Raw genomic sequence first — 17,458 nt, forward strand, 5'->3', positions numbered from 1 at the left:
TCTTAATTAAGAGATATATCTTAATTTTCTACGTGTAGTGAAGTCAGCCAATCTAATATAATCAAGTTCTTAGTCCCTAACTCCTCTCATTCTGAGAGGAGACTCGTGTTCCATAGTGAGCCGAATATGGGTTGTTATGTTAATGATGATTCATTTTTTAAACCTAAATTAAAATTATAAAGATTTTGTATTTGAAAAATATATTTTAGTACCGTTCTATACAACTGATCTTTGGGAAAACTTCACTGCACAACTTTTATATTAATCGTTCAGTAACTTCACTTCAGTGCAAAATTAGCAAAGGTATTTATTCAATTACCTACAAGCAAAACTTCGCTGAATTCCGGAAAATAATTACATAAAAGTAGGTACTTGTATAATGTAAGTAAATATCTTATTGATTTGAATTGTTATCTGAATACCAATTGTTGGGGCACCTGTATAAAGACAAGTGACGTCATATTGTCATCAACTCGCACACATGTGCGAAATGTGATAATAATAATCGTGAGTCAGCGGAGCTGAGCCGCACTTGACCAAATAAATAACCATTCATTGTTGCTGCCGCGAGTCTTTCCTTAAGCCATAATACCTACGAGTAAATACCAACGATGTAAACGAAATGTAATGAAATGTAAACGAGGATATACTGTACAGTGTACACTTTTACACAGTGCATGTGAAGCATTCTAAACGTTTCCATTGGTTCAGTTACTACAACTGAATGACCAACTCACTGAATATACTCGTAGATAATCTTTAATACGATATGAAAATATTTGCGTTGAATGGAAAACGTCGTCCGTTTTTTCGTCGGTTAGTAACTTGGTGTACTCATAGTGCACACAAATTCAAACACCGTTCAGCTCTTCATTAGTGAAGATTGACCAATTTTCCTTCTTTTGACAAGACACGGCCTATGGGCCACAAATTCTTTACGTCTACTCTTTACTTCCTACCATAACACATAGAAGGTCTGCAGAAACTGTTAGCTTACGTCTGGTCTAACTAATAATACTAGATGAAATAGGGATTAAAAGGGGATCAAAGCTTCCACTGGCTCTCTCGCGGAGTCGCGGGTAAACACGCAAGAGGGATTCCCGCCATTGAACACGTTATGCGCAGAAATAAGTGAGCCAATGACGTGGGTTTCTCAAATGGCTTGTAACTAAATATGACTTCGCTGAGGTACCTACTCTCTTTTGTTAGACATTCTTGGAAATAAATATATTCTGCTGGGCTCTTCACTATTCGATAAAAGCTTTACCGACTTTTAAAATGAGCCTTGATGCGAGGAATCCCAAATTAGCAAAGTAGCAAAAAAGCTAATCTAAGAACAAGACGTGGCTTCTAATGCAGAGCTTCTGAATCCACCTGCATTATAGTTTAAATATCGTAGTTTTACTGAGATACAATCACCGGAAAGTCTATATCCAAAAATACTCAACATATCTATTTTTAATCATAATACCTATACACACACATTCGTTTAGGTAACGAAGTTCTTAAAATTTTATTAAAGTGAAATGTTATGATCCCAAAATAGATTTGGCTTTCATCACAAATACAGCAATGTGACACAAGCTGCCTCAGAGCATCGCTTGGTCGATTGCCAGAATTCAAGTTTGGGAGGGTGTTCCTGCTTCCGAGATACATTCCTCGCACCTACACACAAAAACAAATGTTTTATGATGATATGCCACTTGAAATTGAAACAAACGGTAGCATTAAAACATTTGAATTTAAATATTAAAAGAACCAGAGAATTGCTGATGCTTCTCGAATCTCGAATGTAATTTTTATATAATTCTGAGTATAAAAAATAGCTTACTTAGGAATACGTATTTTTGTTTTTAGTATAAATAAGGATAGATTCAAAATCTAGGACGCTACTTAAGTTTGCTGTTCTTATATAATTACATCTTTAATTATTACATATTTTTCAGTCGGACACCCTTGTTGGAAGAGCGTAATATTATAATACTTATAAAAAAGCAGGCCGACAAATAGCAGCCTTGTATCACAAAAATCCTAAATATAACGTTATTGTAGATATAGATAGATTATTTATAGATAATATAGATATTAAGTAGTGAGTGACACAACTTTCTGATCAGTAACTGAATTTGTATAGGTTCTACCAAATTAGTTAGCAGTAAATTATTTTATGTAACTGATACGTTGATGCAGTTATTCTATACGACTTTGGATCATGAGGGTTCTAGTCGTACGGGCCATGAAATTTTCTTTTTTTCTTTTTTTTGGGGTTTTCTTTTGGAAAATCTTTCCAAGATGAGCAATTTTTCCCACTCTGGAAAATTCTCGGAATTCAGTCACAGACATATACTGTCGTGCCTCGGAGAGCACGTTAAGCCGTCGGTCCCGGTTAACCATCTGATATTAATCGTTGCAGAGCCAACCAACCATTGGAATTGGTTTGGGTAGGTTCAGGGTAGGGGCAGGGTAGGGGCAGGGTAGGGGTAGGGTGGGGGTAGGTTAGGGGTAGGGTGGGGGTAGGGTAGGGATAGGGTAGGGGTAGAGGTATAGAAGGGTAGAGTAGGGATAGAGAATAAGTGCACTTATGTCAAAACGAAGCTTGACCGGGTCCGCTAGTATAACAATATATATCACTATATACAATTTCTAATTTGTATCACTTTCTTTTTTCTTAAAACTTGAAACCGATTTGAACGTTTTATTTCAATGTGTAAATAATGTGTATCCCTAAAACTTTGGAAAACAATAAATTATCAAATTTAAAAAAAAGGTAATAAAATAATTACTTTAAGTAGTAAATTATACTGATTGATGGGTGCTGAGAATGGGCGGCTGCTACTCTGGAACAGGCCCCAGACTACAAATCCGCCACTGGTGAGCCATGTTAATTAAAATGGGACGCGATGGTGATCATGGCGTTAATAAGGAAAATGCCACGCGGTTTGCCCAACTCTATCTACTCGTTGATTGATAATGAAAACTAGAGATAAAAGATAACGAGTGTAATAAAACAATACATATCGCATGTTACCAATTTGCTCACTCTGACAAATCATACTACAGAATACCTAAATGATAATACAGCGATTCCTAGAATTTCATTTGATAATTTTCATTACTTATTTATCATTATTCGGTTTGTGTGTTATTGTGTTTTTTAGCGTTTCGTAGTCCACAAGGACCTGTCTGTCCGTCCGTCCGTCTACTAGAAAGCTGTAATTTATATGTACATTAAATGTAAACAAAGTCGTAAAATAAAATCTTAAAAAATGTTTTATTTAGGGTACCTCACCTACGTGTAAAATGGGGATGAATTTATTTTTACTCTTTCGTATTTCACAGTGTGGGGTGTCGTTGGATAGCTCTTTGAAAGATATAAGGAGTCTTCTATCAATGTTTTATATAATATTATAGCCTATATAGCCTTCCTCGATAAATGGGCTATCTAACACTGAAAAAATTTTTCAAATCAGACCAGTAGTTCCTTAGAAGAATTTGATGGAAAGAAAGCTGAATATTTCACAGCTCTACCGGTTTCGATTCCCGGATATCACGTTCCGAAACTGTATTGGGAAGTTAACGAATTAGGCTTTACTAAGTATAACTTGTAAAACATTACGTGCTTGTAATAGTCAATTCAAAATCGGTTCATCCGTGGTTAGATTAGGACAGACAGACATATATAAATGTTTGTTTTGATAATGTTGCAGTACCGTTGCTATTCCGAAGTCAATTTGACTTGGTGACATAATTATTATCATTGTCGCTGTCCCGGTTGTTGCGTAATCGTAATAGGTAGCTACTTGCTGATTTGCTCATTGTTTCACAAGCGTTGCAATTTCTTTGATGACCAAAGCGTGAATTAACAGTAATGTCTACCTCTGGCGAATTCATTTTGTATGCTCTTGTCTTGTTCTATTTGGGAAGTTGGTCTTCGTAAAAGGCTTCGACTACCAGTATAACCAGTGGTGTGCACAAGGTTTTCAACTAGGGCGGGTAAACGTATACCTAAATTGAACAAATATGAGTAGATACGAAAAATTCCTTCTCCAATACAGATTCGTCATGAGTTATCAAGGTGCATTATTGGTTCTAAAAAGTGCATGCCACTGATTATAACTACTATGTTTGCCTAAGAAGCATAACAGTTAGTTCGAAAAGCTATAAGGGTGTCCTCAAGTTCCTCGATTACAGGTATGAATTGATGTGCGCGAGTTATACTTGTGTTGGAATTTCGTTTGTTGTTCCTCTTTATTTTCTTTTGTTCTAAAACTCTATTTGTTACTCCACCATGTTTAATTAACACTTCAAGCGTAACTTGAATGACAAAAGCTTCATGCAAATAATAAGCTCAGCGAATTCCGAGAAGTTTAAAATTATACGCCCGCTCGGGTTGCTGTGCGAATTGGAAATTGTTTTAATTGCTTGTTTGTTACTTGTATTACTATTGCATATATATATATAATGGGTATTTATTTATTTATAAGAAACCAGCTTTGCTTTGCACATGTTATGAAAAACATTATATAGAATATTCTTATTTAAAAACAAATACAGTTTTTTTTATAAATATTGTAATTTGCCCACCTATTATATACAAATCACGCATTATAGGTACTTACTCAGTAATTAGATGTTTACAAAAAGTCATAAGAATGAATGCTCAGTAATAAGTATCCATACGTATACCTATTTCAAAATTTTCTAGATAACTTTTTTCACAAGTGATTTATTAGTTATTTAAACGAAACCAAAACACAAACGAGCTTCTTTAAAATGTTGTCTGTCTGTCTGGCTGTTGTTCTGGCTAATCTTTTGAACGGCCTGCACGAACCTGCCTTCAGAAACCGGTGGTAGAATCTTTACTAATAGTCAACTGACGTTTCGAAAGTGCTTGTAAACTGAGCCTACTTGAAATAAATTATTTTTTAATTTTTTTTGAAATTTTCAACGGTTGGAGCGATTCTAATGGGGATTTCACAAGATGAGGCTATTTTCACCCGGAAAAATCCATAGTTCCCTCGAGATTTATGCAAAACTTCAATTTTATTTATATTAATTAATTTATTTATACAAACAATCTGAAACGATGTTAATTTAGAAAGTATGCACTTGTCAGATGAAAGTGAAGAATAAATTTTATAAAACTCAGATTGATTGTATTCTATAAAGTCGTACCTACAAAAAGTTAACGTACAATCTTAATTATGTTGGAACATAATCTTGCGTAAACGCTACTTTATTACGTAACGTCCTTAGATTGCCCACTGGCACTGCCAGTGCCCAGTGCCCAGTGATATTTTCTAAGCATAGGGTTGCCAACCATACTATAATATTACGAACGAATAATATTGCACTATATTTCGGTTCTGTGTACTATACCGTTGATGAAATATATAGTACGCAAAAATAGTATGATTATAATAATTTTAAGATCAAAACATGTACCACATTCTAGCAAATAAATGATTTGATTCATTGATTGATTGATTGATTGATTATATTTTCATCAATGAAATTTAACAAACAAATCTATAATTTTATAATGTCATGTACCTATATTAGATTTCGACATGAATAGCGTCTAGCGTTTCCAAACTTGTCTTTTTATCGAGTTCCGAAATTTGAATAAAGAAATTACAAAAAACTTTGTTATAAATTGAATTTGACACACTGGTTTTTTTTTTGCTTATTCCACAAAATACGTACTATATTTTCTTTGAGCGTACCATATTTTTTATAGCTAAATCTGAAGAATGCTATGTTTTCGCAAGAAATGTTGGCAACCCTATCTAAGCAGTAAGCAAACCGCTAGACAGGGACGGAGGTATCGGAGCGCGGTCTCAGCCACAGCCCGCAGTCGTCACAAACAATGACACAGCCGAGCCCGCGAACCGGTATTACGATTCTCGGAATCCCCCCCGAGCACGCGCCGCTCGCTTCGGGTTACAAACTTTTTCACATTTACCATTCCGATAATTCCAAGAAACCATTCTGCTTCCCACTACCGCGTCTATTCTGAATAGGGATCCAAATTATATTATCTCCGTTCTTGTAATATCACTGTTTTTATTTGCGAAAACTACTCACTACTTACTGAAACAATTTGTCAAGTATTTGTTTTTTTTTTATTATTTTTATCTGTTTGTATTGCTAAAAAACGCCGGCGACTTCGTCCACATATAACCATATAGGTACTACGAAGAAAACGGAATACTGGGGCTCCATGGTTCAATGATTTTATATAGTCAGAGAGTGGATAATTCTAGTTTTTACTGACAACATTACATTTAATTAATCCGTCTTTCAAACTCATTACCATGCATTTACCTATTCTATTGTTTGTATTTTCTCGTACTCGTACATAAAATTAGTATTTCTTACACGCCGTAGTTTGTTATTTTTACGGATCTACTTTTAGTTTAGGATATTTTTTTCCTTACAGATCATATTTCAATGAAAAATTCCATATTCATCCAGGAAACCCGCAGGAAAACCTATGCATTAGTTATAAATAATAAAATAATTAGGTAGAAATAATAAACAGTCATTAATACAAATACAAAATCCGTATTCTGAGCAAAAAGTATACTAAAAATCGAAGCAAAAAATCATAAATCAGCTGTTTTATGGAGTTGTGTTCTGTAGGTATACGATTTTCCTTTTTTTCAAAAACATATATAATTTTATTTAAGTAACAACTTTAGGTGGATTCAAATAAGTAAAACAAGTGTAAAGGGTGCTCCAAAAAAGTTTACTCTCATTATAAAGGATGCATTGATGCAGCTGTCGTATCCTTTCGGAACTCGTTATCATCTGTATATAGCGAGAACCTTTTAACTCTGAAGTCAGTACCGAATTCCGCATTATAGCATTTTATTTGCCAACATACTACATCTAATTCATTCAAAATCTAATTTATTTCTCTTCGCCTCTTTTTCTCTTTCCTTTCTCCGCGTCATTTGTCAGACTGACTGACGAGGCTCTGGTCATTCGGAACTGGCTAGATTTTGCAAATGGCACAAGCCGGTGTCGGGCAGCAGCGACACTGGTGCGGAAAAATCCAGCCCTGCGAATGATTAACCCGCATGCCCAGAATGGGCATTCTTTGGGCTTTAAGCTTTCATGGATACAGCCAAGGTCCAAAGACTTATTTTCAGCTGATAGTGATGATGATGAGTGTAGAACTCGGGAATATATACGAGCACCTACGACAGCATATTTTAGGAACTGCAAATAAATGCCCTTCTAGATACCGTTATTCCTACCACCTACATTATGGGTAGGTGTCTTATAGTCAAGAGTGAGTGGGCACCTAGGTATGCGCGTGCCATAGATTGGATCTTCATTTACTTTACCATCAGTCGTTACCACGTGTTCCAGCCAAGCCTTAGCAGTAAAAAACATTCATAAATGCTTATATTTGATGTTACTCGTATGTTAGTAATGGTTCCTTAGACGGTTTGGATCGTGCCACGTTGCAAGAACCAGCTCATGACTAAGAGCCCCGTATGGGTTCGAAGTAGTCATGCAGACTCCGACCTTATATCATGTGAATTTAGCCGTTTTCATAATCAATTATCATGAATAACACTCACGATAGTTTAAATTCTAAAATACTTATATGTTTACTTGTATAGCTTCAATGACCACTATTTCCTCTGAAACATTACTAACATACGAGTAACATATGATCGGTACTATTTCGACACAGACTACTCTCACTCAGTCAGCAAGTTAGTACAAAAGGCCAATGCTGTCCGGACAAGTGCTTTCTTTATATAACCTCGCTAGCTTTGTTGGTACAAGTATTTGTAATAGATAAATCTTTTGCATCTATTATAAAATAGATTTTGCCTGCGGCTTCAACGATTTCACTTAAGTAGTTACGAGGAGACCATATTTATTTATGGAATCAATCGAGGAGACAATTTTTACTTCTCAACCCTATAAAATTTTAGAAAGGTAAATTAATTTTCTTGCTTCCGTTAGCCGTGATAGCATAGTAAATATGACCTCTGCCTTCGATTCGGAGGGAGTAGGTTCGAATCCGCCCTGAGCATGCATCTCCAACTTTTCAGTTGTGCATTTTATGAAAATAAATAAATAAATATCATATATCTCCAACGGTGAAAGAAAAACATCGTGAGAAAACCTGCATACTCTACATGTGTGAAGTCTACTAATCCGCATGGGGCCCGCGTTGTGGACTATTAACCCTTCTCACTATGATAGGAGATTCGTACTCAAACAGTGAGCCGGGTTATTAATGATGATGCTTCTAGACGGCTCGGTAAAGTCATTCCAAACCTGTGGTAGAGGCACTTCTGACGAATAGTGTTCACTTTTCAAAACGCCTGCTTGAAACCAACGAATTTGAAGTGAGCGAAGCTGTACACAGACTTCACTGATATGTCGGTCGAGATATAGTAGATATAATATACTTGTACCATTATTCTTGTATCTATTGACCTCCCGGTCGGGCGCGGCGGCGCCCACGGGCCTAGCGTTCGTTGCCATAGTGACCCTTGTGAATAGGACGGAGTCTGATCGCCTCACGCTCACAGCAATTCTAAATAGAAGTAACTTGAATTTTACTTGTGCAAGTAGAAGTAAATTTAAAACAACCATAAATTCATATAGTTAGAGAACATTGCCCTTTTCTGGAACGTTATTCCTCAAAATCGCAATTTTAAGGCAATTCACATAGCCTAAATTAATACACTCGAACATAAACAATAAAATAATATATACCTACATAAAATAAGGAAGGAAAATGGATTTTTAGCAAACGATGGCGGAGTTGATTGAATCAACAATCATTAACACCAAAAATATTCAGTGACGTTTAGAAATAACAAGGCGATGTCGTCAGATCAAACAGATTGCATCATGACTCATAAGATCAACGTAAACGAAGATTTTTAGCACGAGCGATGTATCGGCTTGGAATTATTAAACGCCTAAACAATCTTCAGCTTCCTGAGAAACGATTTCAATGAAGTTTTCAATTGAGATCACTTTCTGTTAGATTCGAATCAAATTCTATTTGCTGTAAATAAGTTACGAGTATGTTTTTGACTTTTTGTAATTAGGTTTCAAGCGTTTTCTAACATTCAATCGATTCGTATTGCTTAGAGTAGCTGCTCTGGGTAATATATCTGATAGAATTGGAAAGAGGCCCCAGAAGTTCCTTCGCATTTCCAACATTATTTATCACACAAAAACTCATGTTACTAAAAAAATGCGCAAATATTTGCATAAGCTCTATCGATGACGCATACATTACGATTTCGCAAATCATTCAGTAGCTCCGACTTCGAATTCTAAAATTAAATTTATGTAAGAGTAGGTATGATTACCACCGAATGTAACACATCAAGCTGTCAAAAAGCTGAAAGAACATCTTATGATAACTTACAACATTATGGGACATTATTCCCTAATGTTATAAGCTTAATTAGTGTTCCAACCAAATCCTTCCTTTCATTAGTACACTATCTCTTTAGTAAGGCTCCGTGTCTCAGTTGCCTATATCGGTAACTTTAACTGCCTTGTTCTAGTAAATTCTGTAGTGTCTCTTTATTCTATATCCTTCTTATCCTAATCACCATAACATACAATATCTACTCATAGAACTTAGTGGTCAGATCTTGGTTGACTTTATAAAAGTTGAAAGTTTCTTAGCGTGTAAAAAGTTGCGTGTAAAATTTTATCTTGTCATAGATAGATACGGTTGGCAGGTACATTTGGAACTTGGGACTATTGTAGTTTTGAGAGGATTTATATTTTCCTAGAGAACATGTCATCAGTCGTCAGACGCTTACTTTAGTGGCAACCATTCACCAAACACCGTTAAAGATACAAACTGGGATGTATATGGCATACAAAGGCTGAAACTTTGATAAAATTACCGAGGTCAGGCCAGTGAAAACATAATACTTATTAGTTTATGATCCTACTAACCTTTGGAAACATAGGAGCACTTAGGTGTGATAATGGGAGTTAGTAGTGAAAATAACCCTTCCTCTGCAATCGGATAAGATTAATGTTTACCCACTTTTTTGTACCCACCAGGTAATTTATTCTTTTTATTACGGTAGACGTCAACACGGCAACGACCGTAAATGACGTGAACGAGCCAATTCAATGAGGGTCACTCTGTATTGTTACCGGTGACCTGTTAGACACTTGCATAAGTAATGATTGGACATGTAAGAACAATAATTATAATTTCACTCTACATTGTAAACAGCTACACTGTGGTGTGACAAGAATGGATAAAATAAGGAATGCGTATTTAAGAGGAAGTCTGATAGTAGCTTTTAAGAACGCTGAAAGATGTTAGCCTACGCACGTACCATAGACAAGTAAGGTAGACAATTATTATAGAGTTTGGACTGTGGTGGCTTAGAAAGCAGCAAGTTTCAAGGACTCTCAACAGTTCAAGTATAAAGCGACTAATTAGCCAAATCTCTAACTTACCTGTCACCCTCACACGCAATAGCTAAACCTAAAGCACAGTATCAAGAGACATTATTTTGTGTTAGTAATTTACTTGGCACGTATGTGACTGATCGAAATTAATAATATCCACCAACCACGGATATAAGAAGTACGCAGCATTGTTTTGTGTCACCAACTATGCCTATGCTCCAGTTCGAAACCTATATATTTAACACAAGCATTTAACTAAGGTGACAGACAATAAACAAGACGGCCAATAAAATAACAAAGTAGTTCCTTAGCCAAACTCACTCACCAAGAAGGCTACTATCATTGGCGCTCACAATTTTTTGACTAGGGTAAGCATTATACATTCGAGTAGAAATTGTACAAAATGGAAATTTAGCCCTTCAATACTGGCTTAAAATGAGTCCTCAGAGTAGGCAGTGCATTGCATCTGTGGCGTGCCACTGCTTACTATAACATATTTACATTTCGAAATAGCCGTGAGTTTATAAAGACTAAAATACATCGGTTACATGGGCTACACTAACATTAATTACGATATGAATCGCGACGTGGTTATTGTAAGATCGAAAACCGAATGCAATTTATAGCACATTGACTTTTGGCTCGCCGAAGTTACTAAACCAGTAAGTGAGGCGAGGCGAACTACACCTGCCTTCGCATACTCTGTTGTAATGACGTTCGAACTATTTTATTTATATGTATTTGTATATATTGTGACTGTTGCCAGCTGCAGTATGAAATACTCAGTCGAAGTATGTAGTCAATGATTTTATAGTATTAGATATGACAATAGCGCGTCAAAACTGAGGCAAACAAACCAATCTTAATATATACCTAAATGCGAAAGGTTATCACGAAATCTCGAAAACCGATTGATGTACAAAGCTGAAATTTGGCAGGGAGGATTTTGCGATAGGGCCGGATTGAAGAGGTCTAAGGGCGGACGAAGTCGCGAGCGTCCGCTCGTATATATTTTCTCTTAGTTTCATTTAATCGCATAATTAACAACGAAAGTTAGTTGAGCATAATAATATTATTTTGTCTACAATGCCGAGTAGCCCGTATGTTCAGGAAGTCGACTATATGTTCATAAATATATACATAATGTAAATATTGTGCATGTGTGCGTTTAGTGGAGTAGCTGAGTTAAGAACAAATTTTTGCGGAGATTTTGTAGACACGTAACCTATCTAATAGTACAAAATCATTGTATGTATAGGTAAATTATTGATAAATTATGTAGGGCTTTAGTCCAGTTTTCCCGTACCTACATAAGTAACTTAAGTAAATAGATAAGTTTTGTTCACCTGTCCAAAAAGTATACAAATGGCAAGTTCAATTGTCATATTGTAGAAGTTTATGAGCTTCTTTTTAGCTTTTACTACGCTGCATATAATACGTTAGCTTACTGCTGTAATGCTAGTGTACCTATACTTGTGCATATGTTTTCTGTGCCTATAATACATTCAGGTGTCCATAGATAATAAAAATCCGGACAAGTGCAAGTCGGACTCGCGCACCGAAGGTTCCGTACGAAGGTTCATTATAAATATGTATGTAGGAATCCATATGGTACCCCATTTACTCGCTTCAATTCGAAAATCCGACCCCCTATGAAATAAGATTTAATTGAAAAGGTATAGTTTTGAGATTTTTTCTTATAACTAACGATACCACTCGCCAAAGTTTCATAGTTCTAGGTCAACGGGAAGTACTTTTTTTTATTCTTTGCAAGTTAGCCCTTGACTACAATCTCACTGATGGTAAGTGATGATGCAATCTAAGATGGAAGCGAGCTCACTTGTTATGAGGAAGATGAAATTCCACACCCCTTTCGGTTTCTACAAAAGCCCTATGAGTTTTCATTCCCTTGACAGTGTAAAAATAAAATAATCTTTTTTACCTAAACTTGGAAGTATGATTTTTCCACAACTTCACGGGACCGTTCACCTGAGTATACCTACGGTTTAAATTTCAACTTGATACCTTCATGCATTCCCTAAATAAAGGGTATTGACAGACGGACAACAAAGTGTCCCTAAAATATTTAAGGGTTCTGATTTTCCCCCCGAGTGTTTATAAGACAAATGAAATAGATATAATAATCTTACTTAGTTAACAATTGCTAAATTAAATGTTGGCATGTAAATATGATAATGAACTGATTACGTAGTATTTGACGCAAAACAGATACTATTTAGATAGCTATTTATGAATAAAGATATAAAGAATTCCACGAACGGATTTTCTTGCAAAAGGACATAGGTACTCGTCGTTGATAAGTGAGCTACTGACACCAAAGTATCTTGAAATCTCCATTTATTTATGGCGCTAATCATATCTATATTATCATATCTGACAAAATAATCAACCTGCTAAGTAGGTACTTACAGGTAATATAGGTACATGACTAATCAAAGAATTGAAGCAAAAAAAAACCCAAAAACGTATCCACAAACTCTTTCGTAGTAACTATAAGATACCTATTATCTATTCGGACATCTTCATAAAGATTATTTGAGCAAATCCTACAAGTTTCGGTAGATTTTTAAAAGATTATCTCTATTCTGAGTCAAATATTATATTGTTTTGCTAGATTTTCAAAAATAATTTTCTCATTCTATACCGTAAATAAATAAAAATAAATCATCATCATCATATCAGTCGATGGACGTCCACTGCAGGATATCTGCAGGATATAGGCCTTTTGTAGGGACTTCCAAACATCACGATACTGAGCCACCTGCATCAAGCGAAAACCTGCGACTCACTTGATGTCGTCAGTCCACCTGGTGGGGGGTCGGCCAACACTGCGCTTACTAGTGCGGGGTCGCCATTCCAGCACTTTGGGACCCCAACGTCCATCGGCTCTTCGAACTATGTGCCCTTCCCATTGCCACTTCAGCTTCAAAAATAAATATAGACGGACAATGCACACATCACTATCTAGCCCCAAAGTAACCGTAGCTTGAGTTATGGAATACATACATTTATAGCCAGATGCAATTTTTATGACGTCTCCGAAAAAAGGTGCGAGTATCCCTACGCAGATGATACATAAAGATCGCTATGAACTAGTAAGGTGACTTCGGGAGTTCTGCCGCCGCACCCCTGCGTAACAGGTGGTACCTAGAATCTTGTATTGTGCAGCTCGTCGAACAATTTTCGGAAACATTATTAAGATTGCATCCGACTATAGCTAGTTTCATCTTAAGGGTACATTTATATATTATTGTTAGGAGAAGGTAGTCGAAGACAATGTGTACGGCTATACACAACTACGTGAGCGTGGCCATTACTTTACCGTGTCTCGTAAAATAACTTCTATCTTAGGTCTATATTAGAACGGGTGTCTAGCTGGCACATTCCCTAATTTGGTCTTTATTAAAATAAACAGAAAATCAATTAACAAATGTCATCTACTGTATGATATCTATGAAAGGTTGTCAGTAGGCACCTGGTGACATTTGTTACATACAATCTCAATTTAGTATATGTAAACTAAGATACGTCAAAATTAGTGAATTAGTTTGCTAGTGGGATCTTGCCTGATTTGGCTGGGCAGGGATAACAACACGGACGGAGAAGGGGAGTGCCGGTATTCTGTACCATAAAGTTATGTTAAGTTGTTAAGTCCTTTAACCCTACATCCGTTGGTCACAAGTACCGAACTCTGTTCGAAGTTTTTCTTCACGTTTGATCCGAACGTTGTGAATCATAATTTTGTTCATCATTGTTTTTATCTTTGAACCACGGCCGAGTGATATAAATACTTATATAACGTAGGTATGTAATATGATTAAGTACGTTGTTTATGTACTTGGGAGTTTAGGAACGCAGGTACATATTATGTTTAAGTAAATAGTGTTTGCAAATATAACTAATGAAAGTCTATGATGAGTAACACGCGATCTACAAAAGTAACGTGGATATAGACACCGTCAAGTGAGGTGCACCAAATTGACAGTTGTCCAAATTGACAGTTGACGCAAGTACAATTATAAAGAAAAGTGTTAGACGCATGTTCCATGGTTGCCCGGTGCACTGACAATGTCAACGTGTTCCTATGGTTACTCGCGGCACCTCTTTTTCTACTTAGCAGAATATTTATCTCCTAACCGCTTCTTTATTTAAATTGCGCTCTGGCGGATAAATAAAATTTTAAATTCATGATCTTTTTAAAGTCTTATTTCGTCACTTTTCATCAGGCAGGACCATTTGTCATTATCTAAATAAAAATAACCCACTTAATTATAGGCATTTATCGAATCGATGCTTTATCTTTTCTGCCTGATTACGATTTGATATTAAGGTACATTCGAGAAAGTAGTGTAGCCACTTAATTATGAGTAAATTAGTGTGAGGCACCGAGATGAATGAAGGAGAGGAGCGCAAGAACCTGTGGGACGAGCGAACCGGTCTTCTGTCGGCTCTTTTTGTCCCGGCCGGAGCCGGTCGCTCGCTCACTGTCTGGCAAGTGCCACCCAACCGAAAGCTAATGAGCGCACTTGAATATGTATTGACGGTTGAAAATCAAATTGAAACGGAGCCATCTCACCACACGGCAGGCGACTCAGAATGAGACTCTTTATTCGTTTACGAATAAGCGCCAGCCCAACGGACGACTCAGAATGAGACTTAAAATGCTTCTGTTCAACGGAATTTATCGAACGCTCTGGAATTAATTTAGTATTGTGTACGTAATTATTTATTTAGTATTTATGTAGAAAGATATTTTAGTTTGATACCTACTACTACCTGCCTACGAAAATAAAATAAAATATTTTAGCAGTTAACTTAAAACTAAATATTTAGAAATGCATTGAAGGAAAACTCTTTGATATGAAAAGCGAAATTATGTTGTAAGAATTCGACAGAACACGATTTCAAACCGGAAATAATTGAAATAATAATCACAATAATTGTTTTCGTGAAGAAATATTTCGTAGTAATACGTTAATAGTATCCGTGAGGGTATTTTATGAGATTGAATGACCGAAGACTCTTCTTATAGATGTCTCTCAGCAGTTATTAGAAAACTACTATCTATTAGAATAGTAGTAATAGGTACTTCTCCTTGTAAAAATATTTATAATTGAGAAACCTCCTCCTTTTTTGGAGTCGGTTAAGAGCTCATTACGCGAAGCAATACCGCCATAGATAGGTTCCAACTTATTTCTGCCGGCTAGCGAAAAGTTAACGAATAAGTTGACAAATGGTGCGAATGGAAGAGTCAGTATTATGTGTATTATGCCAACCATTCCTCCTCGTTCCTATTCCTAGCATGCCCTGCAGTGTTGCTATGTCCATGGTTGCCCACTTTACATCAGGTGGGTTGTCTGCTTACTCACTATTAAAAAATATGAATATGTTGGTGGGCAGGTAATGATATTCCAGTAGCGAAGCTTTATGGTTGATACTGATAACCTTGCGGAATTACACTGACGTAGCGGTTGGGTACATTTCATTTATCTGCATAAATTACTTTGTACATAATAAACATTCGCTGAATATTATCCAACCGGTTCCGTAATAAATTATTATGTATGTCTATGTCTATAAGTGAAACGACAAAATTTTTAATAACATAAATGTTGGTAATGGGTACATAATACATACACGTACTTGGTACTTACGTACAATAGTGATGTTGGAATTCTCTTTTAAAAACCAACATCACCTTGCCCGCGATAGTCCGCGTCGTTACGCCTCGTTCACATAAAATAAACGACTGTAGGCTAGGCACGTCATACGCCCCACGCATGCATTCTACCGGAGACGTGGTAGGTCGCGAGTCGCGATCGCCCGCTCGCGTACATGTCGCTACAGCGGCGCGCGGGGGCGGCGGGAAAGCGAGCGGACATGCCAAGGCAGGCAGGCAAGCTACATATTTACTCATACATCGAGGCGTAAATCACCGTGCATCTATTTCGAGTGAGCGGTAGGACGCGCGGGGCAGGTGCGGGGCGCGGGCAGACGCCGATGCCGGTCTGGCGCCAGAAGGATTCCCCAGCGCCTCGCTCCCCGCTTCCTCTCGAGGTCACGCGCGACGCTACCCGAGTACCCGAGCGGCTGAGCCAACTACCTGCCTGAGCTGATCTTAATGTAGGGTTGGCAGGTTTTCTAATCCCTTGAGAAGTCAACTCATCGTGTGTTATAATTGTTATCTTTTTTTTTAATCCCCGACGCAAAAAGAGGGATGTTATAAGTTTGACGTGTCTGTTTGTCTATGGCACCATAGCTCCCGTATGGATGAAGCGATTACAATTTTAGTTTTTTTTTTATTAAAGGTGACTTACGGGCGAGTGTTAAAAACAATTAATTTTCTGCAAATATACTCGAGTAGGGTCTCAAATGAAAGCGCACTGAAATATTGATGATTTGATCGAGAGTGTAATTAATAATTTCGTGACATTCGGGGGTTTTTCAAAATTTTCAATTTTATCATTGTAAAAGTTGTCAGGTAGGTAACACAGAAAAATTACTAAATTCAGAACGCTTATGGTTATGCTATGATAATAACACCTTTACTATATTTTAATTTAATATTTAATAATTCCTGTACTAATGACTGATAAATCAACGTAATGATAAAACTACAGAAACCTCTAAAATTTTGACAATACCTAAGTTAAAGTAGTCTTAGTTTGCCTTTTGTAAGACTCATTTAGAATAAAAGAGATGAAAAGAAAGTGTGGGGGCTAATGAAAGATGACAGTGGTGACTTCAAATATTATTCTTTGAAGAAAGAAATGTCAAAGATTTCCACGCAGTTGCAATCGTGCTAATTTTAATACAACTACCTAGAATTAGGTATACTTAAGTCAGGTATCATCATAGATTTCTAGAATGTTATAAGTTTATTACGTTACATTTTACTATTTATTTACTGTACCCACTTATATAATGTGTAATCAGTCAGCTCTCGTAGATTTTCTTACAATAGCTATAATCAAAACTAAGTATTAGAAAATTCCATGATAGG

This window comes from Bicyclus anynana, chromosome 1 (assembly GCF_947172395.1).
Source record: "Bicyclus anynana chromosome 1, ilBicAnyn1.1, whole genome shotgun sequence".
Taxonomy (NCBI): domain Eukaryota; kingdom Metazoa; phylum Arthropoda; class Insecta; order Lepidoptera; family Nymphalidae; genus Bicyclus; species Bicyclus anynana.